Source organism: Phacochoerus africanus, chromosome 4, assembly GCF_016906955.1.
Source record: "Phacochoerus africanus isolate WHEZ1 chromosome 4, ROS_Pafr_v1, whole genome shotgun sequence".
Taxonomy (NCBI): domain Eukaryota; kingdom Metazoa; phylum Chordata; class Mammalia; order Artiodactyla; family Suidae; genus Phacochoerus; species Phacochoerus africanus.
The window spans coordinates 114,490,843-114,512,258 of NC_062547.1; the positions used below are offsets into that span (position 1 = coordinate 114,490,843).

The window sequence follows — 21,416 nt, forward strand, 5'->3', positions numbered from 1 at the left end:
GGAGCTGAGTAGGAGAAAATGGCTAAATTAACTTGATCATTTGATTTTCAATATAATACTCATACCTTCCATTTTTCCTTTTTGCTCCCAGACCAGAGACCTTCTGTCTCACACACTTCAGAAAATAAACTTCCAGCCCTCAGTAAATATAACTAAGATCAACTCAGAAATCTTATAAAAGATCAGAATTTGTCCAAGCATGACTGTCTATATTCTCGTTACATTTTTGGGAGAAGTGTGGTTTAGAATTCTTACAAACAAATAACAGTTTAATTTAAAAAACATATAAATATAGCACATCAAATATACCCATCAATTGTAAAGGCTTATATTCCAAACATATGATATACAAGCAGCCAACTTTACATTAGATGGAAATCAGGATATATATTGCAGCCCTTGCTTTCTCAATTCTTGACTGTGAAGATTCCATCCTTTCAAAAGAAGAGTGTGACATGCCACTCAAAAGCAGAACCGTCTAGGTAATCCTATTAAATTGTCTGCATATGCAATGTGCTCCTGCTCATGTCACTCTGGGTAACTGGGAATGCCTTTTAAGACTACCTCTCTGAGATCAAGGTGAATTTTAAGTGTAAAAATAAACATGTGTTTTTGATACTAAAATAAAATTTAATCCATAGCATTTTTCTATAGTAGCCAGGTCCCTAAAACATTTTGTTCAACAGAACCTACCTCGCTAGGGTCCTATTTAAAGACATCAAAGAGCTGAAGAAAAAACATTTCTTTTCAACCATAGTAATGGGACTTCTTTCATGTTTTGAAATATCTTAATTTTCATTTGAGTTTGAATATTGTTTTCTTTCTGATGACATCTGACATTTGAACAGGTTTTGTTAATAAAATTTAGGCCACATTCCATTGACAAATTGGGCATTATTAGTTCCATCAATCAGGCTTTCTAACATTTTTTCCAATAAATTAAGCTTTGGAGCTTTGAAAAATATGAGACAATCAAATTACTGTTATTTGAAATAGATACAGTGTGTCATACTGCAGTTTGGTTTATAATGGGAGCTCATTACCATACTCATTACTGTGAATTATGGGAGTTTCCTGGCTGGCCTTCATTAACCATCTGGCTTTAAACATTGATTTGTGGTTACTATGTTATTTTTAGAAAAGAGCACCTGAACATCCACTGAAAACATTTGTTTCATCTTGTTCTACATATTTTTAAAGGCCATGAATCTCGCTGTTGTGAAAATCTCACACATTCTTTTTTTTTCTTTTTTGGCTTTTTAGGGCTGCACCCATAGCATATGGAAGTTCCCAGGCTAGGGTCAAATCAGAGCTATAGCTGCAGGCCTATGCCACAGCCACAGCATTGTCAGATCTGAGCCAGATCTGTGATCTACACCATAGTTCAGGGCAACTCCGGATCCTCAATCCACTGAGTGAGGCCATGGATTGAATCTGCATCCTCATGGATACTAGTCAGGTTCATTACCACTGAGCCAAGATGGGAACTCCAAAAATCTCATACATTCTGGTATATCTTTATCTTTGACTTACATATTCATGTATTATTTATCCAAAGAAAATGTAGGTGGAAGATGAATCTAATTCTATATATTTTCATTCCAATGTAGTAGAAAATTTTATATACTTGAAAGTATATAAGGACTTTGATGTTAGATTATTTTAAAAAAAGGATACTAAAAACAGTCATTCATTAATTTAGTCAACATAGATCTACTGAGCAATTTTTAGAGAATAGAGACTGCTCCAGGTGCAGGAGATATTGCAGATGCAACAAAAATAGCAAGGGCCCCATGTGGTTGGATAGCAAACAAAGGAAAGAATCAACAATCAAAATAAGAGTATGAAGGAGATTAATTGGATTTTATAATAGAGAGAAATTAGGGAAGGAAGGCTACTTTAGAAAAAGTAGGATGATATGAGCATTAAGACCATGTGAACAACCAGTAGAAGAAACTTCTTGATAGGTGAGGCAATGAATTCAAAGGACCTTAGTCTATAAACAGCTTTATGTGGCATGACACAGAAAAGAGGCCTCTAACTCTAGAGTATGGGTAGTGCAAGCAGATTTTGATAGGGGATGCGATTGGAAGTGCTGGCAGGAACCAGATCTTACAGGATCGTGGTAAGGAGTGCAGATTTAATTTTCATTGTGATTTATATCTTAATGATATGGCTCTGATATAGAAAAATGACTCCAGGAAGGCAAGAGTTAAATGAAGACTACTCAGAAGGCTACTGTAGTAGCCAAATGATAGATAATGATGATCTAGATCAGGGTAATGACATGAGATGGAAAGCAATAGAAGGGAGTGAGGTTTTGGAGATGGAACCAACATGGCATACTGATGCACTGCATGTGAATAATCAGAGAGCAAAGATGACTTCTAGAATATGAAGACTAAACAAATGAATGGATAGAGGTACCATTTACTGAGATACATAATTCTGACAGAGAAATAGATTGTGCAAGAGAAGTTCATTTTTTGATAAGATAGTCTATCAGACTTTAAAATATAAACAGCAAACAGGAAGTTGAATATGCATCTTGAGGGATATAAATGAGTCAAGACAGACCAAGATCATCCAGGGGAAGAAGACGACCCAGAATACCTACTTACAGGAAGGGAAACAGAAAGCATAAATAGTTAGAATTACAGGGAACTTGTTAATCAGAAGACAAAAGCCTGAGAGAGCAAAAAGCGGATGCTGCGGTGCCCAGAAATTTATGACTATAAGCAGCAGCAACCACTCTCAAGCCTGCAGAACATATGGAAAAGGCCCTTAACCAGACACTATGAGCTAGGAGTAAGGGCCTTACAGAGTTAGTATTTGGGCCTCTGGGAAGAAATTCCATGCAGCTGGTGCTTGAACTTCTGAGGAGGGACATGACCAACTGTGTTCTCCCAGGGCTCAGGAGGTATAGAACAGTTGGTAAGAGGAAAACAGTTGATTTAAAATGTTGTGATAGGGAGTTTCCGTCGTGGCGCAGTGGTTAATGAGTCCAACTAGGAACCATGAGGTTGTGGGTTCCATCTCTGGCCTTGCTCACTGGGTTAAGGATCCGGCTTGCCAGGAGCTGTGGTATAGGTCGAAGATGTGACTTGGATCCGGCCTTGCTGTGGCTCTGGCGTAGGCTGGCAACTACCGCTCTGATTGGACCCCTAGCCTGGGAACCTCCATATGCCTCAGGAGCTGCTCTAAAAAAGGCAAAAAGACAAACAAAATAAAATAAAATAAAATAAAATGTGATAACATGCTGTACAACAAAGTGATTTAGCTATACATGTATACAATCTATTCTTTTTCAGATTCTTTTTCCACACAGACCATCACAAACACTGAGCAGAATTCCCTGTGCTATATACATCAAGGCCCCACTAGCCAGTCATTCCACATACACAGTGTGTATATGCCAACCTCTAACCCACAGACCATCAGCCCACACCTGTCCCCTTTGGTAATCATAACTTTGTTTTCAAAATCTGTGAGTCTGTTTCTATTCTGCAAATAAGTTCATTTGTATCCCTTTTCAAGAATCCACATATAGGATATGATATGATGTTTGTCTTTCACTGTCTGAGAAACTTCACTCAGTATGATAATCTCTAGGTCCATTACAGTAACTACATCCATGTTGCTGTAAATGCCATTATTTCATTCATTTTTATGGCTGAGTAATATTCTATTACATATATGTACCACATCTTCTTTATCTATTTCTCTGTTGATGGACATTTAGGTTGCTTCTCTGTCTTGGCTATTGTAAATAGTGCTGCAATGAACATTGGGTGCATGTATCTTTTCCAATTATGGTTTTCTCTGGATATATGCCCAGGAGTGGGATTGCTGGATCATATGAAAATTCTATATTTAGTATTTTAAGGAACTTGTATACTGTTTTCCATTGTGGTTGTGCCAATTTTACAATCCCATCAACAATGTAAGAGGATTTCCTTTCCTCCATACCCACTCCAGGATTTAGTGTTTTTAGACTTTGACGATGGCCTTGCTGACTGGTGTAAGGCGGTACCTCATAGTAGCTTTGATTTGCATTTTTCTAATAATTAGTGATGTTGAGCATATTTTCATGCATTTTTTTGGCCATCTGTATGTCTTCTTTAGAGAAATGTCTATTTAGATCTTCTGCCCATTTTTTGAATGGGTTGCTTTTTTGTTTGTTGCATGAATTGTTTGTATATTTTGGAAATTAATTCCTTCTCAGTCACTTCATTTGCAAATATTTTCCCTCATTCTGTAGGTTGTCTTTTCATTTTATTGATGTGCAAAAACTTTTAAGTTTAATTAGGTCCTATTTGTTTATTTTTGATTTTATTTTCATGACTCTAGGAGATGGATCTGAGGAGGTATTTCTGTGGTTTATATCTGAGAGTGTTCATCCTGTTATCCTCTAAGAGAATTTGGCCTTATATTTAGGTCTTTAATCCATTCTGAATATATTTTTGTCTATGGTGTTAGAGAGTGTTCTAATTTCATTCTTTTACATGTAGCTGTCTGATTTTCCCAGCACCACTTATCAAAGAGGCTGTCTTTTCTCCATTGTATATTCTTATCTCCTTCAATCTCTAGGTCACAGATTATTTGACCATAGGTGCATGGGTTTATTTCTAGGCTGTCTATCCTGTTCCACTGATATATATTTATTTTTGTGCCAGTATCATACTGTTTTTATGACTGTAGCTTTGTAGTATAGCCTGAAGTCAGGGAGCCTGATTCCTCCAGCTCCATTTTTCTTTCTCAGAATTGCTTTGGCTGTTTGTGATCTTTTATGTTTCCATACAGATTTAAAACATTTTTGTTCTAGTTCTGTGAAAAATGCCATTGGTAAAATTTGATAGGGATTGTGTTGAATCTGTAGATTGAGTTGGATAGTATACTTGTTTTGACAATAATGATTCTTCCAATTCAAAAGCATGGATATCTTTCCATCTGTTGGTGTATCTTTCCATCTGTGTTGTCTTTGGTTTCTTTCATCAGTGTCTTACAGTTTTCAGACTACAGGTCTTCGATCTCTTTAGGTAAATTTATTCATAAGTATTTTATTCTTTTTGATGCAATGGTAAATGAGTTTTTCCCTAATCCCTCTTTCTGATCTTTCATTGTTAGTATATATAAATGCAATAGATTTCTGTGTATTAATTTTACATTCTGCACCTTTACCGAATTCATTGATGATCTCTAACAGTTTTCTGGTAGCATATTCAGGATTTTCTATGTATAGTATCATGCCATCTGAAGTCATAGTTTCACTTCTTCCTTTCCAATTTCAATTCCTTTTATTTCTTTTTATTCTGTGATTGACAAGGCTAGGGCTTCTAAAACTAAGCTGAATAAAAGGGGAAAGAGTCTTGTCTTATTCCTGATCTTAGTGGGAATTCTTTCAGCTTTTCATCATTGAAAATGATGTTAGCTGTAGGTTTGTCATACATGGCCTTTATTATGTTGAGGTAGCTTCCCCTCTATGCCCACTTTCTAGAGGGTTGTTTTTTTTTTTTTTTAACTCAAATGGGTATTGGATTTTGCCAAAAGCTTTTTCTTCATGTATTAAGATGATCACATGGTTTTCATATTTCAATTTGTTAATGTAGTATGTCACACTGATTTGCAGATATTGAAAAAAATCCTTGCATCTGCAGGATAAATCCCACTTGGTCATGGTGTATGATCCTTTTAATGTATTACTGGATTTGGTCTGCTAGTATTTTGTTGAGGATTTTTGCATCTATGTTCTCAGTAATATTGGCCTGTAATTTTCTTTTTTTGGTGGTATTTTTGTCTGGTTTTGGTATCAAGGTGATAGTAGCCTCACAGAATCAGTTTGGGAGTGTTCCTTTCTCTGTGATTTTTTGGGGAAGAGTTTCAGAAGGATAGATGTTAACTCTTCTCTAAATGTTTGATAGAATTCACCTGTGAATCCATATGGTCCTGGAATTTGTTTGTTGGAAGTTTTTTTAATCATGGTTTCAATCTCAGTACTTGTGACGGTCCATTCATGTTTCTTATTTCTCCCTGGTTTAGTCTTGGAAAATTGCACCTTTCTCAGAAAGGTCCATTTATTCTAGGTTGTCTATTTTATTGGCATACAGTTGCTTGCAATAGTCTCTTATGATCCTCTGTATTTCTGTTATGTCCATTGTAACTTGTCCTTTTCAATTTCTAATTTTATTGACTTGAACCCTCTCCCTGTTTTTATGAGTCTGGCTGAGGATTTATTAATTTTGTTGATGTTTTCAAAGAACCAGCTTTTAGTTTCATTGATCTTTTCTATAGTTTTCTTCATTTCAATTTCATTTGTTTCTTCTGTGATCTTTATGATTTCTTTCCTTCTATTCACTTTGGGGTTGGTTTGTTCTTTTTTCTCTAGTTGTTTTAGGTATAAAGCTAGATTGCTTATTGAGATTCTTCTTGTTGCCTGAGGTAGAACTATATTGCTATAAGCTTCCCTCTTAGAAATGCTTTTAATGTGTCCAATAGGTTTGGGATCATTGTGTATTCACTGTCATTTGTCTCTAGGTATTTATTTTCTCTATGATGTCTTCAGTGATCCACTGGTTGTTTAATAGCATATTATTTAGTCTTCACATGTTTGTATTTTTTGCAGGTCTTTTCCCTTGTAATTGATTTCTATTCTTTTAGCATTGTCATTGGAAAAGATGCTTGATATGATTTCAATTTTCTTAAACTTACAGAGGCTTGATTTGTGGCCCAGAATGTGATCTGTCCTAGAGAATGTTCCATGCGTGCTTGAGAAGAATATCCATTCCATTGCTTTTGGATGGAATGTTCTATAAATATCTATTAGGTCCATCTGGTCTAAAGCATTATTTAAGGCTTGTGTTTCCATGTTGGTTTTATTCCTTCCTTCCTTTTTTTTCCAGCTGCGTCTGCAGCATATGGAAGTCCCTGAGCTAGGGACTGAATCAAAGATGCAGCTAAGACCTGCACCACAGCCACAGCAACGCTAGATCTGAGCCATATTTACGAACTTCACAGCAGCTTACGGCAATGCGGGATCCTTAACCCACTGAGGCCAGGGGTCAAACCCACATCCTCACAGAGGCAATGGCAGATCATTAAGCCACTGAGCCACAAAGGGAACTCCTCGTTGATTTTTGCCTTGATGATCTGTCCATTGCTGTAAGTTAAAGTCCTCCACTATTATTGTGTTATTGTCAATTTGTTCTTTTATGGTAGCAGTTGCTTTATATATTAAGGTGCTCCTATGTTGGGTACATATATGTTTACAATTGCTATATCTTCTTGGATTGATCCTTTGATCATTATGTAATGACCTTCTTTGTCTCTTGTAACCATCTTTATTTTAAAGTCTATTTTGTCTGATATTAGTACTTCTATTCCAATTTTCTTTTGATTTCTGTTTGCGTGGAATATATTTTTTCCATCCTCTCACTTTCAGTTTGTATGTGTCCCTGGAACTGAAGTGGGTCTCTTGCAGATAGCATATATGTGGGTCTTGTATCCATTCAGCCAGTTTATGTACATTTACATGTAAGGTAATTATTGATATGTTCTTATTGCCATTTTATTGTTTTGGATTTATTTTTGTTGATTTTTTTCTTCCCTTCTTTTGTTCTTTTCTTTTGTGGTTTGATGACTAGCTTTAGTTGTGTTTAGAATGTTTTTTATTATTTTTTTGTATATATACAAGATTGTTTTAAGTTCCTGGTCTCTTAATTGCCAATGCATCTCCAGAATCCTGCATTTGTGCCCGCCTCACGATTGCTGGTTTTGCTATCATATTTGTGTGTGGATGAATTCCTACCTTTACTTTAATGTTTGCCTTTACTGGTGAGCCTTCTCATTTGTGGTTTTCTTGTTTCTATTTGAGGGGTTTTCTCTTTTCCTTAGAGAAGTTCTTTTAGTATTTATTGTAAAACTGGTTTGGTGGTGCTGAATTCTCTTAGTTTTTGCTCATCTATAAAGCTTTTGAGTTTTCCTTCTAAATGTGAATGAGAGAGCCTTTCTGGGTATAGTATTCTTGGTTGAAGGTTGTTTTCCTTTCATCCCTTTACGTATACCATGTCACTCCCTTCCGGCCTGCAGAGTTTCTGCTAAAAAAAATCAGCTGATATCCTTATGGGGGCTCAATTGCATGTTATTTGCTGCCTTTCCCTAGCAGCTTTCAATTTTTCCTCTCTGTCTTTAATTTTGGTTAGTTCAATTAGTACATGTCTCAGGGTATTCCTTTTTTGGGTTTATTCTATATGGCATTCATTATTCTTCCTGGACTTGAGTGAATGATTCCTTTCCCAAGTTAGGGAAATTTTCATCAATTCTCTCTTCAAATATTTTCTCTGGCCTTTCTCTCTTCTCCTTCTGGGACCCTATAATGTGAATGTCAGTGTGTTTAAAATGGTCCCAGAGTTCTCTTAGACTGTTCTCATTTGTTTTTATTCTTTTTTTCTTTATTCTGTTCCATATCAGTTATTTCCACCAGTCTGTCTTCTACCATGGTTGTCCATTCTTCTGCCTCCTGTATTCTGCTATTAGTTCCTTAAATGAATTTCTTATTTTGTTATTGTGTTTTTCATCTCTGCTTGTTTAATCTTTAAATCTTCTATGTATTTGTTAAAAATTTCTTGTAATTCATCAATCTTTACCTCCATTTTTTTTTCTAATCTTGGATTTTCTTTACTATCATTACTCTAAAGTATTTTTCATGTAAGTTGCTTATCTCCACTTCACTTACCTGTTTTTCTGGGCTTTTGTCTTGTTCCTTTATCTGTCTCATATTTCTTTTACTTTTATTTTGTCTAGCTTTTTGTGCAGTCTCCTTTTTGCACACTATAGGGTTATAGCCTCTCTTGCTTCTGACACCTGCCCTCTTGTGGGTAAAGCTGATACAAGGGCTTGTGCAGGCTTCCTGATGTGAAGGACTGGTGCCTGCCCACTGGTAGGTAGCGCTCTGGTGGGTAGGGCTTTGTCTCTGGGTATGATTAGAGGTGATTCTGTGCCTATAAGGACTTTAGGCAGCCTGTTTGCTAATGAGTGGGGTTGTGTTTCTATCTTTTGTTGTTTGACCTGGGGATTCTCAGCCTTAATGGGTGGGGCCAGATTTTTCCAAAATGGAAACCTCCAGGGGAGCTCACAGTGATGATTATTCTCTGAGAATGTCCTTCATATCCCCACAGCAAGCCAGCCAAAGCCACCCCATGCTTTCCTAGGAGACTCTCCAAAACCTGCAGGTAGTTCTGATGCAGGTTTTTATGGAGTCCCTCCTTTGCCCTGGGACCCAGTGCATGTGAAACCCTGTATGCACAACTCTAAGAGTGGCATTTCTGTTTCCCCCAGTACTGTGAAATTCCTGCACTCAAGCCCCACTGGCCTTCAATGCCAAATGCTCCAGGAGTTCCTCCTCCCAGTGCCAGATTCCCAGACTTGGAAACCTTATGCAGGGCTCAGAATCCTCATTCTTGTTGGAGAGCCCTACAATATATAGTTATTTTTTCAGTCTATGGGCTGCCCTCCTGACAGATATGGGATTGCTTATATTGCCAAAGTGTTCCTCCTGCCATCTAGGTGTGGCTTTTATTTGTCTTTGGGTGTAGGATATCTTTTTTTGATAGCTTCCAATCTATTTTGCTGATGGCTGTTCAGAAGTTAGTTGTAATTTTGGTGTATTTTGTGATAGGAGGTGAGCTTGAGTTCTTCTACTCTGCCAACTTGTCTCTAATCTCTAATTCTTTCAAAAATATATGGCACCTAGACGTTTGGTTTAAGAAGGAGTAATTTGCCCTAAGACTTGAAAAATAAGCAGAAAAGACATCTATGTGAAAATCAGTAAGACATTACAGACATAAGTGTTAGCAAGTACAAAGGCCTTGAGCCTCCAAATGAGCTTGGCCAACCTGGAGGAGAGAAAGGCTAGGATGAATGGTGGGAGGTGGCAGAATATCTGTACTCTTGTGTATCTACTTTATTTCATTTAACAAAGTATCTTGGAAATTGGTTCATACCAGAAACTTCCTCTTTTTTACTGTCTGCTTGATATTCTATGTAAAAGAATTTATTTAAGCATTCTACTGTTGTCAGATGTTTAGACTGTCTACATTCTTTTATTCTTACAAATAGAATTCAGTTTGTTTTGTAAGTTTTTGTAATGAATACAGATAGTTCTCAACTTACAATTATTCAGTTTTACTATGGTGCTAACACAATACACATTTATAAAACTATACTTTAAATTTTGAATTTTGATCTTTTCCCAGGTTAGCAACATGTAGTAGGATTCTCTCTTGTGATGCTGGGCAGTGACATCAAGCCACCATCCCAGTCAGCCAGATCATGAGGGTAAACATGTGATACACTCAGAACCATTCTATACCTATACAACCATTATTTTTCACCTTCCCAGTATAGTATTCACTAAACTACATGAGATATTCAACAGTTTATTATAAAATAGTCTTTGTGTTAAATGATTTTGCCCAACTGCAGGCTAATGTAAATGTTCTGAGCACAATTAAGTTAGGCTAGGTTAAGCTATGATGTTCAGTAGTTTAAGTGTATTAAAAACATTTTCAATCTATAATATTTTTATTTTATGATGGGTTTAGTGGGAGGTAAATCAAAGATCTGTATCATCATACATATGATTTTATACATTAAGGTGATTATATCTGTATGAAATGTCCTAGAGATATTTGTGCAGTACTAATTTTCCTAAAATCATATCACATTTTGGTAGATATTTCCAAGTAGACTTCCAAAGAATTTTACCGGTTTTGATTCCCAACAACAATAGTGCCTTCACCCTCATCTATCCAATGAACCATAAAACATCTGGGTTTTACTTGACCTGCCGCATGAAAATGGTAACTCTGTGTGGTTTTGTCTTATTTGCTTTAATGGAGAAATCTAGTTTATTTTCATGTGTTTAAAAGCCATTGGCTTTCTGGGTGTATATGAACTCATGTTTTTTGCCCTTTTCCATAAAATTGCTAAGTTTATTTCTGTAATGAGCTTATTTTTGGTTGTCTTATCCAGCAAATCCATAGGGCCAGTGATTACATTCATGAAGGAGCATGTAGGAAGGAGCAATGAAGATCCTCGTCCTCCCACACCCCAAAGGAGATTATTAGTTTTGCTACCAGTTTAGAAGTTATAGTGGAAATTTTGGTTTCTTCCCTGTACTCTGGGCTGGGAAGCTGAAACAGAATATTTTTAGTGCAGGGGAAACCAAGATTCAGTCTCTTTATTTTGTCCTTACTCCAGGTCTTAAATACCTGGCACAGAGCTGAGAAACATCCCCCTCTTATAAGGTATTCAGAAGAAATCCAAGTAACCATAGTCAGAGATGTCTTCCTAGTTCCATGTATTTCTTCTCTTCAACACAAACTGTAAATGTTCTTGTACTTGTGGCAGGATGAGCATGTGATTCTATTTCTATAATGCATTCCATGTAGTTATAGCCATGAGTAACAGAATACAGATGTGTTTAATCAGGAGAACCAAGAATAATATACTGTATTACAGTACCTGTTTCAAAATTCTCCTGCATCCTTTCCCTACCCTGGCAATGTTTACTCTTCCATTCAAACATACATACACAATTTTGTATATACAGTGGAGCCTATGCTTGCCATGATTTTAAAACAATTACCAGAGCTGTTTTTCCTCACTGCAAATGATTAAATTAAGAAAGATTAAATGAATATAAAATCAAAAATTCGGAGTGCATAATTCTGGAAACCACATAATCACACATATAGAATATTTTTCCATAACAGAGACCATCCCCCCTGCCCACTGATGTCATTATAAATAAGTAGAATAATCTCATGTTTACCTAAATCCATTCTCATTTTCTTAGACCATAGATAGTATAAGTTCTATCATATAAACTTGTACGGAGACTCTGAATGGGGGTGGAAAGAGTCTTTATAGAAAGGTAAAAAAGTCATCTCCAGGGATTTCAAAAGTTTTCTTTAGAAATACGTTAAATAATTCAAGGGTTTCTGCAAAAACAGAGTCATTGTCTGAAATTGAGAGGAATTATAAATGTTACTTATGATAGAATTAACTCATACAAGCTCCATTTTACTTCTTGCCCATGTCTTACCTTTAATGTTTCTCTTTGAGCTAGGTGAGCAGTGATTTTCTTGGCTGTTTCTTCACTAAGAGATTTGCCCTTCTTTCCAAATCTTGATATGAAGTTTCTTTTCTATTAAGAGAAGTCCAGAAAAAAGCATGCATCGTCAAAGGATTCTAAGTTCTGAGATACTAATAAAATATTGTTTAATCTCAGAACTCCCCCAAGCCAGTGCTGAACCATGTTTTTCTACTTCTATCTAGGCCATGGCTATCATTCCCTCTTTCATTCATCTTTTGGATCATTTGTTCATTGATTTATATCTGTTCTTTCACCAATTGTTGAGTATACTTTGACTTTCAGGCATAGGATTAGGCATGGACACTCACAAAATTGAACGAGACACAGCCTGTCACGTATTTCATTTATAGAAGAGACACGAAGGTGAATAAGTGTAACATAAGTGCTTTATTCCGTATAAACTTCAAACCAGCCCTGTAAGTGAGTGCTATTTTCTAAATGTTCATATACTTCCAAAACTCAAATATGGAGGTTCTAATGCCAAAGTATTAGGTTGTTTGGCCTTTGGGAAGTGGTTATGAGGGCGAGGCCATCATAAACGAGATTAGTCCTCTTCTAAAACAGGCTCCAGAGAGCCCCTTAGCTTCTTCCTCCAAGTGGGAATAGAGGGAGAACCTGGGACTGAAGAGGGTCCTCACCTAGCCACACTGGCGACATGATCTTAGTCAGCATCCAGAACTGTGTGATATAAATTTCTGTTGTTTATATAAGCCTTCGATCTTTTATTTTTTTGTAGCAGCCTGAACAGACTAAGACAGTTAAGTAGGACATAGGTTGTTATTTTCACTTTATAGGTAAAGAAATGGGATGTACATGTGCATGATGGTTAAGTAAATTAGCCAGGGCCCTATAAATAGAAAGTGTAAGACCAAGACAGAAATTCAATTATATAATTCCAAGTCTCCATTCTTCTCATTGCCATGCTACATGGTGCTGATGTTCTTCCTTGAGAAACTTCTGGAGGAAGCACTGCTGATGTGATCACTTTACTGACACTTGCCATCTGTATCATTAAACATGAAATGTCCATAAACTGAAAAATTCACTAAATAGACTAATATGTTATTCCCTTTATTTGTTAATAACAGAAAGACAAGCTTATACTTATGCCCCAAAGTTTCCCATATGGAGTTCCTGCTGTGGTGCAATGGGATTGGTAGTATCTCTGCATCAGCAGGCTTGATTCCTGGTCAGGTGCAGTGCAGTGGGTTAAGGATCCAGCATTGCCACAGTTGTGGCATAGGTCACAGCTTCAGCTCAGATTCGATCCCTGGCCTGGGAAATCCACATGCCTTGGGGTGGCCAAAAAGAAAAAAAATGTTTCTCATAGCTATGCTTTAGCAATAGCAAACTTCAAAATCTAATTAAGCTCCATGCATGCAGGAACCAGACTCATCTCACAAAGCCAACTAACACATATCTTTCCAGTGATGTTATCTACACCTCATATTTTCCTTTTCTGCAAAAAGCCAAATTATCATGGTGTTCCCTGCAGAGTCAAATTTTAATACATAGCAAGACATGTTGTGATAAGCTTGAGAAAGAGATAAAGCTAGATGTGTATCACTGGTATAATATAAGCTGATGGACTACTTAGGGATAATTTATTCAAAGGCAAAATTTAAACATGAATAGTGGAGAAGCCAGGCCTGGACTTAGAAAACACACACACATAGTTACAGTAATTGTAAACAAATAACATCAGGTTTGTATAGGACTTCACCCCTTCTCCTGTAGCTTTTTTTTTTTTTTAATTAAATTTTACTTCATCAAGGAAATAATTTTTTTTTTCTTTTTGTGGCCACACCATGGCATATGGAAGTTCCCAGGGCCAGGGATCAAACCCGCATCTCTGTAGACACCCAAGCCATTGCAGTCAGTTTATTAACCCACTACTCCATGGCAGGAAAGCCTTTCCTATACCTTCTGATCTCTTTATATCTGATATATGATACGACCCAAAACTGTTCAAAAAGAGGCTTTCACATCCTGGATGTCATGGGTCAATCACCCGGGCTAGACCAATAAGACTCAATTGGGGGAATTTTATTGGGCCCATAAGGAAAAAATAAGCTCCTTTTTCTCTCATCGTCTCCCTTTCCCTCCTTCCCTTCCTTCCTTCTTTCTTTTCTTGCTTGGTTGGGAACTGGGAGGAAGTAAGTCTCCATAGAGCTTATAAAGGGCACAACACAGAAAGCCTACCTGAGAGTTAAGCCAGTACAAAGAAAATCTAGTTAAAGAAATGGAAGTATACTGAATCCTAATATTATTATCTCAAACCTGGACCCAACCAAGCCCAAAGTGAGAGCTAACTCTGTATTACTCAGGTAATTAAATCAACATATTCCTTTTGACTTTCTCTCCCCTCTAACTACCCCCTTGCTGGTTCTCTCTCACTTTCATCTTACACTAGTTTGATGTGGGTTTCTGTCACATGTTAATAAAAGTTCTAATTCAGGAAAACAGCAAGCAACCTCTCTTCCCAGCGATTCTGTATCTCTTTGATAAATTAGAGATTACTAGGAACAGTACCATTTAGCCCCGTAAATCCTTAGCTGTGCAGTCCACAGGATCAAGTCTTGCCCCTTTTCTTGATGTTTAGTGAACAAGTGAAATAGGTTTTGGAGAAAACATAGCCTAGAATGATTTAAAGTTTTATTTTTTTCTATATTGAAGTACAGTTGATTTATAATATTGTGTTATTTTCAGGTATACAGCATAGAGAGTCAGGGTTTTTTTGTAGATGATATTCTATTATAGATTATTATAGGATATTGAATATAATTCCCTGTGCTATACAGCAAATTCTTGTTGCTTATCTTTTTTATGTATAGTACTTGGTATCTGTTAATCTCATACTCCTAATTTGCCCTGCCACCTCTCCCCTTCGGTAACCATAAATTTGTTCTCTGTCTGTGGTCCACATACAGAGATTCATTTGTATCATTTTTTAGATTCTACATATAAGTGATATCACATATTATCTTTCCCTGTCTGATATAAAATTTTACTTCTTAATGAAAAGTCAATTCTATTTTGAAATCCTGAGACAAGAAACAGTTAAATGCTTACAAGTTAATGGCATTTTCCATTGCTGTAGTAAAATGCAATCTTTTATTTTAAAGATCACAGCCACTTAAAATGATCCGATAAACATGGTACACTGAGTCCATCATAATGCTCTAGTCTTTTTTTGTATTTTTCTTTAATTCTGCCAGTTTCCCCTGAATAAACACTTTGTTTCAGTGAGATTCCACAGGCACAGTGGTTTCACATAGTTTCCAAAAGTAAAAGGTCTCTAGAGCCCTACCTCTGAATCCCCAAGGTAGATATTGTGACTCAATTGGCTTTTCTTTTTGTCTTTATTCCTTCTTTATACAACAACCATGACAACAACAGAATTTCTGAGGCACAGCAGACTTTGTACACACAGATTAGCAAGACATACTCTGTACTGTGGCAGAGAGGGTAAGAAAGTCAATTGTTAGAGTGCTTTTGTTTTCTTTACTCTAAAAATCTCCATCATATTTTCACACTTTTATTTGAAAATTCCTAGGCCCCCAAATTATAACTTGAGTTTTGAGTAAACAGTTTGAACTGGAAACTAGTTTGTAAGGCAAATATGTTGACGTGTCTGGGTTTGGTAACATATAAACACAAATCTCTTACATGACCCTGAAGAGTGGGCTAGGGTTTAAAATAAAACATGAAAACAACTTTAATACTCTTAAGAGAAAGTCAATGTGTAGCCCATGGCAAATGCTAAAAGAGGTCGTAAGGAAACCAACACTTGTTATGCACAGATGTGTACTTTTATAATAAGTTTCTTAGTTAATCCTCAGTTAACAACCCTATGAGGTTGGCACTATTAGCCCTCAGGATCTGTTCTGCTCTCTCCCCCAGGTAGGCCCCATCCTCCAAGGCAGTTGTAAAGGCTAGAAGAGATGTCTGGGGAAGCCTGGGTAATCCAAACCTCCACAACCAGGTACCAGAAGAGTGAGCACTTGCCACTTCCCAGGTCAGGATTCTAGTTTTGGGGGTTTCCTTCCAAGCAGCAGTGTGATTAGACAAGGCGGCAAAGTGCAGATGTGCAATGGCCTGATTTATTACTTACCTCTGACTCTCACCAAAGTCAGCTCCAAGAAGCAGCAGGTTGTCAGGGCCAGATGCTCTGCCAGTGCTCAGGCACAAGGTAACCCTTTCCTGCATAATCACATTCTTCGTTTTGACATAAACTTTGTCTGTAACCTAATCCCCTTTCAAACTCCCTCCTAGATAATTCTTAAGGTAACATGAGCTCAATTATAAGGAATGATTTTCTTTGTAATATTACTGTGTTTAAGCAAGGATCCTATTGTCAAGGCAACCTGAGGTATGGCATAATGGTGTTTTTTTTTGACCAAGACCTTTAATTTCTCTCTGGCTGGTATCACACCCCATCCTGAGATTTCTCACTCTGTGGTTACAAGAATGAAAATCACGCCACTGTTATGCCAATTTCTCATTTTGTCTGTCTCTTCCTGTGTTCTGGTGGATCTACACAGCTCTTACCCTTTATTAGATTAACTCGTGCTATTTCTACTAGTTAACCCTAGTTACCCTCCTATACTACAGATGACTCCTCTGAGCGCTCTCAATAGTTCTTCTTTTACAAATGAAGACAACAAGGTTCAGAGAAGTTAATTATATCAATAGTAACACAAGAGCAAAGATTTGAATTCATAACTGTTTTATTTCAAAGCCCATACACTTTACCTATACTCTATGGCTCCTCTCATGATTGCTTCATTTGTGATTGGTTTAGAAAATAAAATACTAACAGAATGGACTTTTTGGATTATTTAACATCAGTTATGGCCTATGGCTCATTATCCTGCTGTTGAACATTTTCAACCACATATAAATAAAATGTATATGTATACAATTATAATATTTTTCATTATTATTAGTTCACTTACAGACACCCTATAATTGATTTGTTTTTGCCCTAGATTTTTAGTAAGAATCAATCATTTCAGATAGCCTTGCAATCTTTAAGAAAATTATGCTGCTTTTACATAAAGATCCTGTAAAAGGATATTCTCCAGAGGAGAAAAATCAAATAATAAATAAAATATAAGGTTAACTCTCCTTTCCTCAAAATAACTTCTTTCCTTGGTTGGGATTGTATGATCTTATTAGTATTGGTATGTATAAATATAACTATTGATGAAGTTCCTATGGCACTCTTCTAAGTGGCTAATAATTATACTCAGCACTGGAAGTTGAAAATATTTCCAAGGTTATGTAAATTTTGAAGTTTTGCTTGTGGTTCATTTTTTTTTTTTTGCAATGTTCTTACTTGCTGGACAGGATTTTATTTTAATTGACAGGTTTTAGGACAATATAATCCCATAAGTAATTTTATTTTGGACCATAAAATAGAAGGTATCCTTGAGATTTTTTCTCTTCAATCAAAGTTATTGATTGCTAAATTGCTTCTTTTCAAGTTTCTAAAAGTCATATTTTGTATCCATGTTAGTTATTGTCAATAACTACCACTGCCTTGTTTTACTTCTCTGTTACACATTTAGCCAGGTTAATCTGTTAACAAGCCAAATTATGAAAGGACTTTGAGATAGTCATTCACTTATACAAATGATTTGAGCAGCTACTGTGGGTTGGCCACTGTGCTAGACACTGAGGATGAACTATCAGGCAAGACAGAGTCTCTGCCCCATGGACTCTGGGTGGGAAGACAGAGAGTAAGCTAGTAAGCAAATATCTCGTCCACTGCATCTCATCTTGGGATTCTAGAGGAGAACTTGAGAAGCCAAAGCCAGTGAAAATAAAGACAGAGCAGGAATCTAGACCATCCAGGTCTGATTGGTTCATGATGCAAAAATATTCCCTTTGCCACATATTCCTGAATCTTGGCCATAGCACTTTTGCTGTATCACCTGAATAACATTGTTTACTTTGCTGTCCTCAAGAGAGAGGCAAACTTGGCCCTGGTAAGGTCACAAAGCAGGCAAAATTGGCTCTATTTATTTATCCCCTCATTCCAATAAACATGTATTCGCTCTGTTAGATCCTTTTTTAAAAACTATACTTGATTTATATATTATAATATAGAATATAATTTCAGGTGTAAAATGCAGCGATTCAATATTTTTATATATTATGCTTCATTTAAAGTTATTATAAATAAAATATTATCTTCATTTCTTGTGTTATACAGCATATACTTGTAGTTTTAAAATTTTATTCACAGTAGTTTCTACCTCTCAATCCCCTACTCCTATCTTGCCACTCTCCCAGCCCTTTTCCCACTGGTAACCATGAGTTTGTTCTCTACATCTGTGAGTCTGTTTCTGTTTTGTTATAGTCATTCTTTTTTTATATTTCTTAGATTTTAAACATAAATGATGACAACAGTATTTGTCTGTCTTTGTCTGACTTATTTCACTAAGCATAAGATCCTCCAGGTCCACCCATGTTTTTGCAAGTGGCTAAATATCATCATTTTTAATGGCTGAGTAATATTCCACTGCATATACATACACACATACATATATATTCCATTGCATGTATGTACATATATATATATACACATACATATATATCATATATACACATACATATATACACACACACATATATTTCATTGCATGTGCACACACACACGTACCACACACATATACCACATAGTCTTTACCCATTCATCTTTTCTTTTTTTTTGCCACCCCAAGGCATATGGAGTTCCTGGGCCAGGGATTAGATCTGAGCCACAGTTGTGACCTATACTGCAGTTGCAGCAACAATGGATCTTTTAAGCTACTGTGCCAGGCCAGGGATTAAACCTGCATCCTGGCACTGCAGAGATGCTGCCAATCCCATTGTACTACAGCGGGAACTCCTATCTATTCATCTTTAGATGGACAGTTAGGTTGCTTCCATATATTGGCCAGTGTAACTAAGGCTGCTATGAACATTGGGGTACATGTATCTTTTTGAATTACGGTTTTCATTTGCATTGGCTATATACCCAGTGTAGAACTACAGGATGATATGGTAGTTCTATTTTTTTTTAGTTAAAGTGCAGTTGATTTACAATGTTCCCTCAATTTCTGCTATTCAGCAAAGTGACATAGCCACACATACACAATTTTTGATGTCTGAGGAACCCCTATACTGTTTTTCATAAGGGCTTCACTTTAAATATATCATGCCACTCCCTTCTGGCCTGCAAAGTTTCTGTAGAAACATCAGCTGATAGTTTCATAGGGGTTCCCTTGTATGTGACTTTGTTTTTCTTTTGCTATCTTTAAAATTCTAAATTTGGCCATTTTAATTATGGTATGTCTTGATGTGGATCTCTTTGGGTTCATCTTATTTGTCACTCTTGGTCCTTTATTTCTCTGGAAATCTGTTTCCTTTTTCAGCTTCAGGAAGCTTCAGCCACAATTTCATCAAATACTTTTCAACACTTTCTTTTTTCTCTTTTCTCCTTCTGGGACCGTATAATGTGAATGTTGGTATCCCTGATGTTGTCCTAAAGGTCCCTTAAACTATACATATTTTTAAAAATTTTTCTTTTTCCTATTCTGACTGCATGACTTCCATTATTCTCTCTCCAGACTGCTTATGTGCTCTTTTGCATCACTTAGTCTACTGTTAATGCCTTCTAGTGTATTTTTTATTTCAGTTATTTCATTTTCCAGCTCTGATTGATTCTTTTGTGTACCTTACAGTTCCTTGTTAAAATTCTTATTGTATTCATCTATTATTTTCCCAAGTTCAGTTAGCATTTTAATTAGTAATGTTTCGAACTCCTTACGTGGTAATTATTTATCTCTGTTTCATGAGGGTTTTTTTTTTAAGTTTTTTTTCCTTGTTCTCTCATTTGGAGCAAATTCCTTTGTCATATCATTTTGTTTAATTTTTTATCTCTCTATGAAATTAGGTGATACAGGAGCATCCTTGTGTGGGAGCATCCTTATGGCATCTGCGTGTGCTTAGTGGCTTTGGTGGCAGAGCTGGATCTGAAGTGGGCACAGATCACATCCTTCCCCAGAGGGTGCTCTGGCAGCTACCACTTTCGTGGGAAGTAGAGCTGGAGACGAAGGGGCTAAAGACAGGCCAGGTGTGACCTAGGGCTTCTATGCTCAATGGCAATCACCATCCTCTTGGGGGTGGGATAGAGAGCAAAAACACCGAGATTTGAGTCTGAGTGGTTCTGTTCCTTCTAAATGTGTGCTTTTCATGCCAGCACCTGGTGATAAACAGCACCTGAACAAGAGGGTCTTCAGTGAGTGCCTAATGTGAGCCTCGTGTACACTGAGATGGTTTCAACCGGCTAGTCAGAGCCCCAGTCAGTTTCCAATCCATTGTCTCTGTGCACTTTTGCAATAGCTTTCCTTGCTCTATTCAAAGATAGGGACAGATCTGGTTGACTTCACTTCCTTCTGTGTGTACATGCCTGTCCCACCTCAAGCAATGCCACCTTCACCCAAGTAAGGATAAGTGGCGGACCAAGAGGAGTTTAAACTTGTGCCCAGTAAGCGTCAGGATATGCATTGGGAGAGTCCTGGCATGCCAGTAAGAGCCTTGGGTAGATCCCAGTTCACCACCTCCATGTGCATGCTGGAAATACTCCTGTTCAGATGTAGGGCTAGGTCCAAGTTGGCTCCATCCCCACCAAGTGCACGATCACCTTGGCAACAGCATCTTCCATTCTACTGGAGAGATGTGCTGGAACAAGAGGGGCTGGAGCAGGCACCAAGTGCAGGCTGGGTGAATGCTGGGGCAGTCACAGGAAATCAGCCAAAGCCCCAGACTGTTTTCAATCTGCTTCCTCCATCTTGTTTTGAGAATAACCAGGTTGTACATTTAGCGTGTGTGTGTGTGTGTGTGTGTGTGTGTGTGTGTGTGTGTGCGTGTGCGCGCATGCGTGTGTGGGCACATGCACATGCATCACATACCACATTCTTCCAAAATGGAATTTCAGTTCCTTATAGCCCTCTGGTAAATTCCATTGGTTTTCCAGTTAAGGTGACTGGTATTCCCAGTGTTGGACCCCAGAGCTGAGGTGCCCAGTCTCTGACTTGGACCTCTCTCTCCTTGGGGAGGTTCCCTGGACCCATGATATTCCCCTTCTCTTCTGTGTCCTCTGCTAGGGGTGTGGGATCCCAACGTAATCACTTTTTTTCCTATCTGACTCTGTCGATCTTTCCTTTACCGTCTTGGTTGTAGAACAGCCTTTCTGTCAGTCTCTGGTTTG

At 37.2% G+C, this 21,416-nt stretch overlaps 1 protein-coding gene across 1 annotated transcript in view; it reads right to left on the reverse strand.

Moving 5' to 3' along the window:
- The window catches only part of PJA2 (praja ring finger ubiquitin ligase 2), a 345,411-nt gene that overhangs the window by 179,878 nt on the left and 144,117 nt on the right, over positions 1-21,416 (reverse strand). Inside the window, exon 2 of the mRNA XM_047778400.1 lies at positions 12,104-12,205. The gene's annotated coding sequence lies outside the window, so the exon portion shown is untranslated. The remainder of the gene's footprint in view (positions 1-12,103; positions 12,206-21,416) is intronic.